Here is a 15,468-nt window from a genome sequence, read left to right on the forward strand (position 1 = left end):
ACATTGTTCCTCCCTTTAATCCTCATGCAAGTTATGCCCCCAAAGTTGTTTAGGAGTGTCAGAGGGTCAAGGAGGATGGTGGTCTTAGTGAAAGACACACGCCCTTTATAATGTGCTCAAAATATTATTGTACCCCTTGATCATTTGGGTCGCAGTTACGTCTGAGCCTCTGATTTGTAGCACATGCTGCACAATGGATTCAATACCGAAAGAGGTTGGCCCTCATGATTTCTCTTAAGAGCAATTATTCCCTTTAACTTATACAATCAGGGTCCTATTGCAATCTTTTGAGAACCACATCAGGGCTAGAGATAACACCAGGCATGCCTGCTATCACACCCTACCCTTGTGGTAGCATTTAACCACACACAGGCGGGTGTGGCACCATCGTACTTTTTCTTTTCACCAATACTCAAGTATTCGAACTACGCATACTTCAACACTTAACTAATTTCTCTAAGTGTTCATCCTACAGTGGCAATAACATTACCATTCATTATATTTAATTATCTTCAATTATATATGCAGCGGAATAATCAAATACACAAGTATACACATATAATTAGGAGGGGAAACTCTCGGTTAACTCTGCCCAAAAATATATAAAATATTCACATATTATATAAGTAAAATATTTTACAATTTACCCAAGTTTGTGTAGCCACCCAAGGTCGACCTCCACACTTTGCTAATTTTTCCCGGCAGTCATGCCCACGTCGTGCAATGTTGCCCACCGTGCCGTCATTGCCACACATCTGCACTACCTCTTTCAGGAACCCAAGTTCTGCGCTACCCAAAGTCGTTGGGCAACACTTCCTCGTTCAGCCTAGTCCCGCTCTACTATTCAACCTTTCCCAACTCATTGTTCATCCCTACTCGGCACTATCATTCAGCCTTGCCCAACTCTTTGTTCAGCCTCACCCACCGCTTTAGTTTAGCCTTTCCCAACTCATTGTTCAGTGTTTCCATTTAGCCTCACCCAACACTACCATGTGAGCCATTCAATATTTCTTCCATTCAAAAACTCACTCATTCAATACGTCGTGCAATAATTCCCACTGGGTGGGCGCATCAATGAACCCAATGCTGGCGGCATTGTCTGCCCACATCTCCACCTATTTCCTTCCTTAATGCTACCAGAACTACCAATATGACCTATGATCTGCATCCAATGCCTACGCCCTTCGATCTATTTTACTTGTCTTGTTTCGCTCTATTTTGTAATTTGAGTGAGTTTCTTGATGCCCCAACACCATCAAATCAACCTCAATATATATGGCCTCCACTGAATGCCATTTGCTCCAAGGGATGCATCATTTGGGCTGTCCATGGGTCGGTCCAATGTGCACCCAACTTTCCCACCAACAGATTGCACCTCTTCACATATTAATTGTGGTGTCTACTTCACAAGTCGTCTCACCCATCATACAACTAACTCCAACACAACCTCCATGCTTCACATATCTCTTGTCCAAGTTGACCAACACATCCTCAACCCAACTCGCCTGTCGCATGTCTGTCCCATCGTACGACTTGCCGACCAGTCACCTCCACACGATCACTCACCCATATCGCACATCAGGCGGGCACCAGCACACCATGGAAAATTTTAGGGGCTAATATTTGCATGTGGGCTAATTTTCCATGCTTTTTCCAAAAAAATGATTCGCCAAATTCCATTTTCTCTAAAATTTATTCGCTGACATTTTATAGTATAAAATTATTTTACCTAAAATATCGCTAAAATTTTATATAGAATGATATGAAATAATTAGAAATTTGAATATTTTTAGAAAAATATATCCAAACATTTTACACTTTGCATATCAGGGATTAGTAAGATTCGCCAATGTTTCTAAAGATTAAGAAAAAATTCCTTAAAGTTTTCCTTGCCACCCACCAGCATGCCCACTACACATGCTCGCCCACCTATCACACATAACCGACCAAGTCACCTTTAACCGATGGCGATGTCATACATAACCAAACGTCTGGCCTCCTAGTGGCATTTAATCGAATGCCCTGCCTAAGTCACCTTTAACTGGATGCAGGCATTCGTCGCACATCTAAGTGTGTATGTACTACGAGTTTGGTTTTCTATTTCTCTCAAGCACTCTCGACTTGAAGCCATGACATCCTCCCACACTCTAAATAAGGTTGTCACCCTTGAAAACACCATCATCATCGAAACTCCATAATTTCACAAAGTACCACTAGCTTCAACATCCAATATCCATGTTTCCCAACTCTGCTCTCAATCGCATAAACCTCCACCAAGGCTCATGACTCCATGAGATGGAAAAGTCTCCTCAATCCATGTTCATCAATTACATTTTTCATAATCTCCATGTTGCCCCATCATGGAAGCCTGACCCCTCCAACTCAAGCTACATGCTACCACTACAACATACATCATGTCAACTCATCTTGTATCATCATCATGTGAAATATCTGTCATGATACTCAATCACAATATAAACATATCTCAGTAAAACGTCGAAATATCTTTGACATAGCTTGGTTGTAACCCAAACATTTCTTTGACATAAATCTTCACACTGGATGCCCCCATGACTCAAACTAGTTGAGTAGCTAATCCAAGCCTCATGCTCAAATCATGAGAATGTACATCCTCATGCCACTGTTGGTTTTTTCTCTAGCATCTTGTCACATCTATCGACTCGATCAAGAATCCATCCCATCTCTATCCAATGAAAAATAAGTTGTATCTAGGCCCATGAAGTAGTCTCCATCTAATCTGCAATATGTTGTCATCAATTCTCTAAGTAAGTCATATCCAGGACCATGAAGTAGTCTCCATCTCATTTGAAATATGTTGTCATCGATGCTATCATCCATGTGTTGTCCATGGTCATGTCCCAATCAGATAGATCCTTCCAAGAATCATTTCAAAATGTGAGAGAGGCATTTTCCCCAAAGGCCCGTTTTTCATGGTGGTGAAGTCCTCCTCATCATCAAGGCACTACACACACCCATCTCCAAAGGTCTAGTGCATGACAAGGGCTAAGAAGTTTCCTCCCTAACTCTCATCCACCCATGTGTCATATTGATGTTGTGTCCTCAAGTACTCATGCACAACAACAACCTCCTCATGTGTACATCCAAGCTTCTCAAGCTTGGATTTCATGAACTGAAAGTCATATATGCCCATAGCATACCTGCAAAAGTCCACAATTCCAGTTGGATATCTACCCGCATATCCGTCCCCAACATTTTCCTTAGAATAAGTATTTGGAATTCCTCTCTCATCAGCAACCTCATGGTGAAGTCTCCTAGTAGAAGATGCACCTGTCATTTTCTCCATGATGGGTGGAACTTCCTTTCCACCTCCATCCTTCTTTTCCTTCATATATCTCACAAAAAATTCCATCATCCTCTTCTCCTTCACCACTTGAGTCACACATCCAAGTTCCCTTTGTTCCAGATAGTTATTTTTCACATTTGGGTCCTTTGGATACAAAGTCATCAAAGAAATACTTGGCCTATATCCCAAGCAACTCTTCCTTGTCATCAGAACGATCATAGTCTTCCCTCCAGATGTAATCAAGAATATGTCACAGTCCACGATTGGTATGGCTTCTGCAACTACCAAGAAATCCTACCCCAAAACCATAGCATGATCATCCATCTCAATCACACTCAAATCCAACTTCCCAAACCACGAACCCACTCTCACTTGTGTGTTCTTCAAAACACCTATCATAACTTTCATGGTTGAGTTAATGGATTTGAAATAATTCAACTCCCTTTCCACTTCATGTTTCTTCCAAAAGATGTTTCTACCTTCCTACTAAGGAAACTATGTGTAGCCCCCATATCAACCAATGCAGTAAAATTATTCCAATGTACAGTCACCTGCACAAAAATCAACCTGAAGGCATCTCCATCCTCCATAGCCATTGTCTTGCATCTTACCTCGGCAAACTTCTTCAAAAATTCCACCTCAGAGTTATCTTTCGACTTATACCTTCACCTGAAATTCCTCTTAAGTTATGTAATCTCCACATTCGATTCATTCGAGCAATCTGATCCTGGTCTAGCTTGAGTTCCATCAAGATTCTCATTATTTTTATGTTGTTCAAGTGTGCCTGCTTGGAACACATTGACCTCCTCCACTCAAAGTGACCCAACTATCCCCAAGACATCTTGCATGGCCCAGTAGTGTTAGCGCTCGAATCTGCCTCAGGCTGAAGAAGGCAAAACTTGAGGCAACATCAAACCAGGCTCAGCCTCATAGCTAGCCCTACGAGGACAGGAGAGGGCTCTCTCCAGTCAATCTCGATAAAATGAACAACAGGGTGCGAGATGACTTAAAATGGGAACTGGTTTTAGGCTAGTAAATGAATTTGAATGAGGGATATTTGATTTAATGACTAAGTTGTTGGGTTGTATGGGACGAGGACAACATGAATAGAGATTTAACCAATGGCACAGGATATTTCATAAGGCGAGATAAGCATGAGACTTTAGCAATCAAATTGAAATTAAATGGGGTGAAAAGTCTGTTTAAGAAAGTTGAAAAGGGCATTAATGTAGGAATCCTTTCCAGGCAGAAGAAAACACATAAATACTGAACACTTCCTCAAGGCAGAGCAATGACTGAATTCTACCTTTCTCACTTGAAAGTATTCAGTTGGAAACAATCATGAATGGACTTCAAAACAGCACATGATACATATGAAACAGAGGGAAAAACACATTGCCAAAACTCATACCGCAAGGATCTTATAAATCAGAGCTGCACCATTTAATTATTTCTCTGTCAAAACTGTACAGTGATAGTGCTGGGTTTTTTCTTCCCACACTTTTTCTCAGAACTCAGAACCCTTTACAAATGATTTTTTATGCAATAAATAAGCTCCACTATGAGAAAACAAATCGATCCAAGTGGAGAGCTGTTACAACTAAAATCCTGAGGATATGAAATGAATTGTCCATCTGTTCTATAGACAGAACAATGTTTCATTATTCCACTTGAATTTTTTTTTTTTTTGTGATCAATAAAAATATGACAACTGTAGCTGCAGATCATAACTGAAGTGAAAAATAGGAAATAGAATCCTGTTTCTCTGCCCGAGTATATGTCTCTGATTTAAATTTTGGCTTTTCAGTTTCTGACTTTTTGCCTTCCCTGTGCCTTTTTCGCCACTTGGTTTTCGACTTTTTCACCTTTTGTGTCATTCAAAGCCTCCTCCTTTATGCACTTGAAATTAGACCTACTGATTCCTGGTTATCATGACATCAGTGACTTTTTGTGCATTTATGACACAAAAACCTAGTACAATAAATGTTATACTGTAAAGATGAATTCGCTAACAAGTCTTTTATATCGACACTGCCATTCCATCTGGATTCTGGATTTACATGCTGTGTGACCTTCACCTCACTGCTTTTTACCTGGTTTCCATGGCTTTTACTTGGGAATATGAAACTTTGTCCGTTGGAAGTAAAATCCAACACCCACTAACCAATCACTTCAGCTGATGTAGACTCTCCCTATTTTGATTATTATGATCTCCATTAAAGCTTCTTACTGATCTCTTCATTTACACGTTCATAATATGACATTTTCTGAACAGATGATATTGCAGAGGAAAAATCATGTCTTTCGTATGCAGTTGAGAAAGATGTCCGACATTCTTCAAGTTTCGCTTGTGTTTTACTCTGAAGAATTTTGAGAGCATCATCATTGTTAGCATCTTCTACAGATTGTCGAACCTCCATGATCTCCATGAGCAATTCTGGATCAGGCACAGTTGCTTCCTCATCAACATGGATGCCTTGCAGGTGCAACTACATATAAAGAGCCATCAAGGGTTGCGCAGAACCGTACAAGTCCATGTGAAGTGAATAATTAAGTGAATCCATGAGATATTTTTTTTTTATTTTTTATTGGCACCATGAAATGAGTGTGTTGCTGGATTAGAGAGTTGTCTGAGTAGCAGATATCGTGCTCTGGATAGAGGCTTGAGAAGCACATTATAAGCCTTGATCACCTGAGCAGACTGCTGAGCCGAATACTCCTTCTCTTCCTCAGAGTTGCACTGAAATAAATCAGGATGCAATTTCTTCTACCAATCTTTGTACTTTCTCTCTAGATCATTTATATGCACATCATATCCTGGCTACCTGTATTGAAGACTTGTGTCATGCTATCCTGATATAAGTGGGAATTTATTCTGCCATTTTGCTGTTGAATGTCCTTTCGTCCTTGGTAACCATAGTACTCATCAATAGGGACACCAGACTGGAACTGATGGTGTGAAGAACTACCATAGCTATGACGATGATTCTGATTGTCATTATATCTTTCACCATAACTATTGAAAGCAGATACAGCATAACCCTGCTCATTACTCTGACTGCCATTGTATGTTCCACCATAAGAATCACAAGCAGAGGCTGGATAACCCTGACTACGATTCTGACTGCCATTATACATTCTACTATTATATTTTTGAGAGCTATCTGAAGGATATCCATGTTCATATCCAAGATTATCATCTCATTTTGGATATGAATTAGGACTATAAATCATGTTGGTACCTCCCCCAGTACGAGCTTCATGCTGCACACTAAGTGTTACCTCCTGTGAGCTGTTGTTCCTTAATTGTAGACTGTTGGCAATAAGACGATGAGCAGATTTTCCTAGATGAGGAACTGAGGCAGGTCTAGTATGGTGTGGCCTTTCTCGATCATATGCCTTCCTCCCATTACCTTCATGCCATAGAGTTGGCGTATTTACATCATTCTCGCATACAGATTTCTTTGGATTTATTACTCCAGTAGGAGGCCGTGTAATGTGTTTGTGTGTTGGTGGGAGCTTGTAAATAACAGAAAGCACTTGATTGTTTGTGATATTTTCCATCCCCTTGATAGGCGAAGTGAAGATAGGGGGGCATGCTTCTCCATCACAAAGGCAAAAGAAACCATTCATCCCCCCACTAGCTCTAGGATCAATTTCTTCATTTACTCCAAGTCTTTTCTGCCCTGAAAGATGGCTACCTTGATCATAAATTGAAAAAACATATGGTGACAATGGATGGCTCACAGTCACAAATAACAAGTCATACATCACAGTATTTCTGCGCATTTCCTCTTCCGTCAAGGTGCACTCAACCTTGTTAACCTCCGTGAGTAAGCGAGCTTCATCAATAAAAGGCAATTTTGCCACACCCTGCCAAGCAAAGCGTTTATCATTCATGTCTATCTCAAAGTCAGTAGGATAAAAATCAATAATAGGTGAGTTTGGATCAGTCATCAAGGGTCTATAATTTTCAGGAAGAGCATTTGCACTTGCAGCTGGAAGATTTCCCATGAGCTGCTTGAATGTTTTGAATGGCTTCCCTAGTTCAAAGCTTATCTCAAACAAATCTATATCCCACATATCAGATGCAAACGAAGCATAGTGATATGGATAAGACCATTGCCACGGACATACACCTTGGTAGAAATAACGCATAACCTAGCACAATCCTTCAGTATATTTCAAAACAACATCTTTTCTAGCTTAATTGATTTCTTCTAGAGCGTGGGCCATAAACTTTTAATTGTAATACCTTTCTTTCCACCCAGGCTCTCCTCGCTTAACCTTATCCCCTTCTGGTGCATCACAATTGAAAAGATCTGATTTTTCTTTAAGTACATTCTTCAGCTTTAGTTTTAATCCCTCCAAGTCATTTTTTTCCTCTCTTTTAAATTCTGCATCAACCCCCTCAAATTTCTGGAGATGCGTTTGCCACTTTACAAAAAGGGAAAGGTCTCCAATATTTTAATGCAAAAATCTGGGTCAAATCTGCCACGTATGTTCTTTGGATCGAATGCCACAGTATGCAGTGACTGCCACCTAAGACATAACGCCTCTTTCATTCAATTTGGATCATGAATACACAGATGAATCGTTTTACATTCAACATTCGGCAATTACATCACTGTCATTTGCTAGTATGATGACATCTTGCATGTAACGTCGGTGCTTTTCAATATAATCCTCATGTATCACCTGGATTAGACTGAAGAAGAAGATGAATACGTGGAGATGGGTTTTCTTTCAGAGGAATAACATGGATGGGAGTCGCTTAAAAGAAGATGACGAAAGCTTTGGCTTCTTGGTGCCCCCAATCATGAACAGAGAATTCAGAAAACGTGTGACCCTCCTGCCTGGAGAGTTTGGGTGCTTGTGCTTCCTGGAATCTTTACGCCTTTTGGACTTTAACTTCATCTTAGTATGATCTGCAGGGTTGAAAGGTATCTCAGTAGTTCGAAAATATCCATCTCCAATTGATGATTTTCCATGTAAATCTCGATCGCCAACAACCCATTTCCATGCTCTGCCTTCACGACCCACATGATGAGAATTCCCTTTTGTTTTAGCAGTACAAATGGAGGAACTATATCTGTATAGAGACTGCATCTGAAGATAAATATGAGTTGCTGAAGGTGGAATCACTAGTATAATTGGAAAAACACGATGCTGCAGATGACATTGCAGACTGAAAGGATAGATGAAATTCTTTATGCTTTCCCATATGTGGCTTTGTTATGAAACCAGCTCAAGAAAAGATAGAAAATATAGATCAACACCTTAGAATTCAGCCTCTTCGAGGGGGCAACCTCCTTCACATTACATAAATGAACAATTCTTGGATGATACAAATGAAAAGACCTCCTTTCTATATATAGGAGTCTAAGTGGTCATAACATAATGAGAGCCGACATAACAATAATAATGTAAGGGCACAATAATAACAATAGTGGGCTTCTATGGGGCACAATAGTAACAATATGGGCACTACATGGGTACATTAATATAATAAGTGGGTGGGAAAGTCATGCGATGGGAAAGACATGTGACAGGAAATTCGGGTTGGGAACGAGTTGGTTGACTTGGATGAGTGATATGCGAAGCATGGAGTCCATGTTGGAGTCGGTTGTATGATGGGTGAGTTGACCTATGAGGTAGGCATGAAATTTCATATGCGAAGAGCTAGGACATGTTGGTGGGTAGGTCAGTTGCACGTTGGGCCAACCCATGGGCATCCCAAACGATGCGTCCCTAGAGCGAATTGCATTTGGTGGAGGCCATATATATTGTGGTTGAGTTGAAGGTGTTGGGGCATCAAGCAACTCACTTAACATACAAAACAAAGTGAAACAAGACAAAGAAAATAGACTGAAGGGTGAAGGCATTAGAGGCAGACTGTAGGTCAAGTAGGGATTTCTGGTAGTATTTAGGTAGGTCGTAGGTAGAGGCATAGGTATACATTGTTGTTGGCACTCAAATGGGTGATGCACCCGCATAGCAAACAATGTTGCACGACGTATTGAATGGGAAGACCGTTGAACAAAATAATTGTTGAATGGGTGACGTGCTAGTGTTGGGTGAGGCTAAATGATAGTGTCGACAGGGCTGAATGACGAGTTGGGTGAGGCTGAATGAAAATGCTAGTTGAGGCTGAATGGTTTGTTGGGAAAGGCTAAATGATAATGTTAGATAGAGATGAATGGTGAGTTCGGAAAGGCTGAACGGTGGAGTTGGGTAAGGTTGAATGTCAAATTGTTGCATAACAACTTTGGGCAACATGGAACTTGGGGTTCCTGACATAGGTAGTGCAGATGAGTGTTAGCGGTGGAACAGTGGGAAATGTTGCATGACCGTTGGGAAAAATCAACCAAGTGGGCAAGCCAACCTTGGGTGGCTACACGAACTTGTGTAAATTGTAAAATAGTGCACTTGTATAATATTTGAAGATTTTATATATTGTTGGGAAAACTTAACAAGGAGTTTCCCATCCCAAGTATATGTGTATACTTATGTATTTGATTATTCCACTACATATATTTGAATATTATGAATGGTAATGTTATTTTTGCTGCATGATTAACACATAGATAAATTGATTAAGTGGTGAAGTAGGTGTAGTCCGAGTAGAGTATTGGTGAAAATGAAAAGTAGGATAGTGTTGCACTTGCCTATGCGTGGTTGAAAGACTACCAAAATGGTAGGGGCATGATAGATGGTATCAAAGACCATTCTATAGAAAGTGGGCTTTGGTTGAAGAAGAAGTATGAATACAATGATAGTGGTTGCAGTTGGTATTAAAGATTCGGAACTTAGGATTTGGTCACAGTACGACATAGTTGAGCAGGGGAAAAGCAAGGAACTTGGGCCAAGATGAATGAAGAAAGATGGAATAAAGAGATTTTCGAAAGCTTAAAGACATGACTGATTATTGGAAGCTCAAGAGGCAAAAATACTATGAAGCTCTTGTGCAAGTGTGAGAACTCTTGATGCACATGGGAGATTTGATAGTGGATGTGCGAAATCCCTTAAACAATCTTGTTGTAAGTTCTGCTAAACTTCAGGAACTTGACGAGAAAATTTAAGAGGGTGATCAAAGACTCCAAGAACTCATGTATGAACGAGTTCTCTTAAGGGATATAAGTGCCATGTTGCAGGATAAAGACAAGGAACTTGAGGAAATGATCAAAAGGCACTTTCTTGATCGTAAACTCATTGTTATAGAAGAAGTTGAACTTGATCACATTGGCAAACTTAGATATTACTATCATGCCATGCAGTATGACTTGTCGATGGTTGGATCACTTTGAGTGGAGGAGGTCAATGTGCACCAAGTAGGTGCACTTGAGAAGCATGCGAAGAAGGAGAAGTTTGATGGAACTCAAGCTAGACTAGGATCAGATAGCTCGAATGAACTGAAAGGGGAGATTGCATACCTTATGAGGACTGTCACGCCGAGGTATAACTCAAAATACAACTTTAAGGTGGAATTGTTGAAGAAGGTTCCTGAGGTCAGACGCAAGACAAAGCCTATGGAGGATGGAGTTGCCTTGAGGTTGATTTTTGTGCAGGTGACCGTGCATGGGAAGAAGTTTGCTTCATCGGTTGATACGAGGGCTACACATAGTTTACTTAGTAGGAAGGTGTGACATATTTTGGGAAGAAAGATGAAGTGGAAATGGATTTGAGTACTTTCGAAGCCATTAAATCAACAATGAAATATGTGACAGGTGTTTTGAAGAACACACAAGTGAGAGTGGTTCGTGGTTTGGAAAGTTGGCTTTGAGGGTGATTGAGATGGATGATCATGCTATGGTTTTGGGGCAGGATCTACTGGCAGATACACAAGCCATACCAGTGGTGGACCATGACATACTCTTTATTACAGCTGGAGGGGAGACCATGATTGTTCCACTGACAAGGAAGAGTCACTTGGATATAGGCCAAGGATTTCTTCGATGAATTTGTATCCAAACAACCTGAATGTGAACCATGACTATGTTGAACAAAGGGAACTTGGATGTATGACTCAAGTGACAATGGAGAAGAGGATGATGGAATTTGTTGCAAGAGTTATGAAGGAAAAGAAGGATGGAGGTGGAAAGGAAATTTCACACATCATGGAGAAAATGGTAGTTGCATCTTCTATTGGGAGACTTCACCATGAGGTTGCTGATGAGAGAGGAATTTTGAGTACCTCTTCTAAGGAAAATGTTGGGGAAGGATATGCAGATAGAGATCCAACTGGAATTATAGAATTTTACAGGTATTCTATGGGCATATATGACTTTCAGTTGAAACGGGTCAAGCTTGAGAAGCTTGGATGTACACATGAGGAGTTTGTTTTTGTTCATGAGTACTTGAGGATGCAACATCAATCTGACACATGGGTGGATGAGATTCAAGGAGGCAACTTCCTATCCCTTGTCATGCACTAGACCATTGGATATGGGTGTATGTAGTGCCTTGATTATCAGGAGTACTACACCACCATGACAAAGATGCTTTTTGGGAAAAGGCCTCTCTCACATTTTGAGATGATGCTTGGATGGATGTAGTTGATTGGGACATGACCATGGACAAAACATGGGCTATAACATCAATGAAAACCTATTGAAAATTATACGGATAATACTTCGTGTATATGGCTTACTTAGAGCATTCATGACAACATATTGTAGATGAGATGGATACTATTTCATGGACCTGGATAAGGCTTATTGGATAGATATGGGATGGATTCTTGATTGATTTGATAGATGTGACACGATGTTAGAGAAATGGCCAACGGTGGCATGAGGATTTACATTATCATGAGTTGAGCGTGACAATTGGATTACCTATCCAACTAGTTAAAGTCATGGGGGCATGCAGTGTGAAGAAATATGCCGAATATATGTTTGGTTACAACCAAGATATGCCAGCGATATGTTGAGGTTTTACTACGATATGTTGTGTTGGGATGGATTATCATAGTAGGGATTTCACATGATCACATACATGATGAGTTGACATGATATATGTTGCAGTGGTAACATGTAGCTTGAGTTGGAGGGGCCAGCATTCCATGATAGGGCCAACATGGAGATTGTGACAGATGTGGTTGATGATCATGGATTGAGGAGACTTTCTCATCCCATGGAGTCATGAGCCTTGGTGGAGGTTTGTGTGATGGAGAGAAAAGTTGGGAAGCATGGATATTAGTTGCTGGAGCTAGTGATACTTTACGACATTATCGATTTTCAATGATTATGGTGTTGTCAAGGATGAAAACCTTATTTAGAGTGGGGATGATGTTAGGGCTTCGAGTCGGGAGCACCCCAGAGAGTTGAAAAACTAAACTCATAGTATGGGCATGCCTAGATGTGTGACAGGTGCCTGCATTTGGTTAAAGGAAACCCAGGTGGAGAATTTGGTTAAAGGTGACTAGAAGGTAAGACATTTGTTTATGTGAAATTCCACCATTGGTTAAAGGTGACTTGGTTGATTATGTGCAACGGGTGGGCGAGCATGTGTAGCAGGCGCACCGGTGGATGGGTGCCCACTTGATATGAGATATGGACGAGCAACCATGTGAAAGCGACTAGTGAGTGAGTCATACAATGGGAAAGACGTGCGATGCACGAGTTAGTTTGAGGATGAGTTAGTCAACTTGGATGAGTGATATGCAAAGCATGGAAGTCGTGCTAGAGTCAGTTGTATGATGGGAAATCTAGCCCATGAGGTAGACATGACAATTCATATGCAAAGAGGTGCGATGTGTTGGTGGGAAGGTTGGTTTCACGTTGGGTTGACCCTCGGGTAGCCCAAATGATGCATCCATAGAGAAAATGGCATTCAGTGGAGGCTATATATATTGAGGTTGAGTTGAAGATGTTTGGGAATCAAGAAACTCGCTCAACATACAAAACCAAGAAAAACAAAGGGCGAGGGAATTAGAGGCGGATCATAGGCTCGGTATGGATTTCTAGTAGTTTTTAGGTAGGCTGTAGGTGGAGAAGCGGGAAGACAGTGCCATCGACACTAGACTAGGCGATGCGCCCGCCTGGTGGGCAGTGCTGCATGCCATATTTAACACGTGGACTATTGAATGGGCACCATGGTAGTGTTGGGTGAGGTTGAATGAAACTACTGATAAGGTTAAACAACAAGCTGGGCGAGACTGAACGATAATGTTGGATAAGGCTGAATGATGATCTGGGAAAGGTTGAATCACAGCGCGGGGTAGTGTTGAACAGTGAGATGGGAAATGATGAATAGTGGAGCTAGGCAAGGCTAAACAATGAATTGTTGCATAACGTCTCTGGGAAGCATGAAACTTGGGGTTCCCGACAAATGTAGTGTAGACAAGTGGCAGCGATAGCACGATGGGCAACGTTGCACAACTCGGGCATGACCGCCAGGAAAAATCAGCAAAGTGTATAGGACAACCTTGGGTGGCTACACGGATTGTGTAAATTGTAAAATATTATACTTGTATAATATTTGAAGATTTTATATATTGTTGTGTAGACTTAACCGAGATTTCCCCTCCCATGTATATGTGTATACTTGTTTATTTTATTATTATGCTACATATATAATTGAAGATAATTGAAGATGATGAATCGAAATGCTATTTCCATTGCATGATGAACACTTAGAGAAATTGGTTAAGTGTTGAAGTAGGCGTAGTCTGAGTACATGAGTATTGGTGAAAAGAAAAAGTAAGCTATTGCAACACCCACCTATGCATGGCTGAAAGACTACTACAAGGGTAGGGGCATGACAGTGGGTGTCGCATGCACTCCTGCTATGCCACGGGCAGTGGCACGATTGTTGTGCTTCGGGCAGTCATGCCCACTGCTAGGTGTGCCCACCTAAGGCATATAACTCCTGTGCCTTGGGAGGGTGCACCCAACCATATGCATGCCCACCTGCGCCACAACGGTTGTGCCCATAACACCCACCATGTCATGGGTGGGAAAGCCCATGGTAGGGCCCGTCATGCCCACCGATGACATAGGAACCCCCTGCTTGCCAGGGGCTATCGAGTAAGCCCGACTCATGTGATTTTTTTTTTTTTTTTTATTTTGAAAAGGAATCTATATTTCGCTAACTAAATGTTAATTTTTTTAAAATGGAATGGGTTTTTTGTCTTGTATCCTACAAGAACATAACAACCCAGTTGACACGTAACTACTAGTAAACCTGTGGGGGTTTAAAAACTGCACTCGATGGGATTTGAACTTAAGTCTACTTAGTTCCAAAAATTTCCTAAATTCTGAATTAATAAATTGAGGTGCTTCCCAAGACAAAAATAAATTTAAAGAAAAAAAATGATTTGTCGGCATATAACAAACTATTTTCCTAAAATTCCTAATTGAATGGTCAAAGTAAAAGGGAAACTAACCTTTGAAATGCGAAAATCTCCTGTTGAATGTGTTTTCGATGACAATGTAGCTACTCCACAAAATCGCTCCAAGATTTTTAATGAAACCTGAAGAAGTCTTGATGTGATGTGAGGAACAGTAATAACGAAATTTATTATATAGTGGGAATTATGGAATTGTTTTATCACTTCTTGAATATGGCATTAAAAGCAAAATTATAAAAACTTAATATATATTTAATATTATGATGATACAATAATTTATGTTACATGTGGGATAAAACATATAATAACGATTTTAAAAAATATTCAATTGTCTAGTAAAGTTTATAAAATTTAACTCAAATATTAATTTAAGTAAAATATTTAGTTTAATTTTGAAGGAATGTATTAAACAGATTTTCTTTTGGAAAATTTTAATGGAAATTAGAGACAAAATTTTCAAGAGAAAATTTTGGTAGAAATTTTCAATAAATTGTAGAAGAAAATTTTGGAGGGAAACACTTCAAATGAAATTTTTGGACATAAAATTTTCAGCGATTTTTTTTGGAGGGAAATTTTGGAGGGAAATTTTCATTCTTTAAGCTATATATTATCATTAGGAGAGAGTGCATTTGTATCATTCAACCTAGTTTGTTTCAAAGTCATGGATTCTTCTGATATTGAAGTTTCTCTTTGTGAAGCATCAACATCTTCACCGCTTAACAAATCTATTCATATTGATGAATATAAGGAAAGTTTTTTCACTATGAATAGAGAGTCAAATATTCCACTT

The 15,468-nt window shown here is 40.1% G+C and overlaps 2 pseudogenes; both read right to left on the reverse strand.

The window, feature by feature from the left end:
* Window positions 1-5,507: 5,507 nt before the first annotated feature.
* On the reverse strand, window positions 5,508-6,463 carry LOC149157750 (iron-sulfur cluster co-chaperone protein HscB homolog pseudogene; annotated as a pseudogene).
* Window positions 6,464-6,526: 63 nt separating this feature from the next.
* LOC149157751 (5'-3' exoribonuclease 3 pseudogene) lies at window positions 6,527-7,984 on the reverse strand (annotated as a pseudogene).
* Window positions 7,985-15,468: the final 7,484 nt, after the last annotated feature.

This window comes from Pinus tabuliformis, chromosome 5_2 (assembly GCF_031772625.1).
Source record: "Pinus tabuliformis cultivar Carrire ecotype Pingquan chromosome 5_2, CPIR1, whole genome shotgun sequence".
Classification (NCBI taxonomy): Eukaryota; Viridiplantae; Streptophyta; class Pinopsida; order Pinales; family Pinaceae; genus Pinus; species Pinus tabuliformis.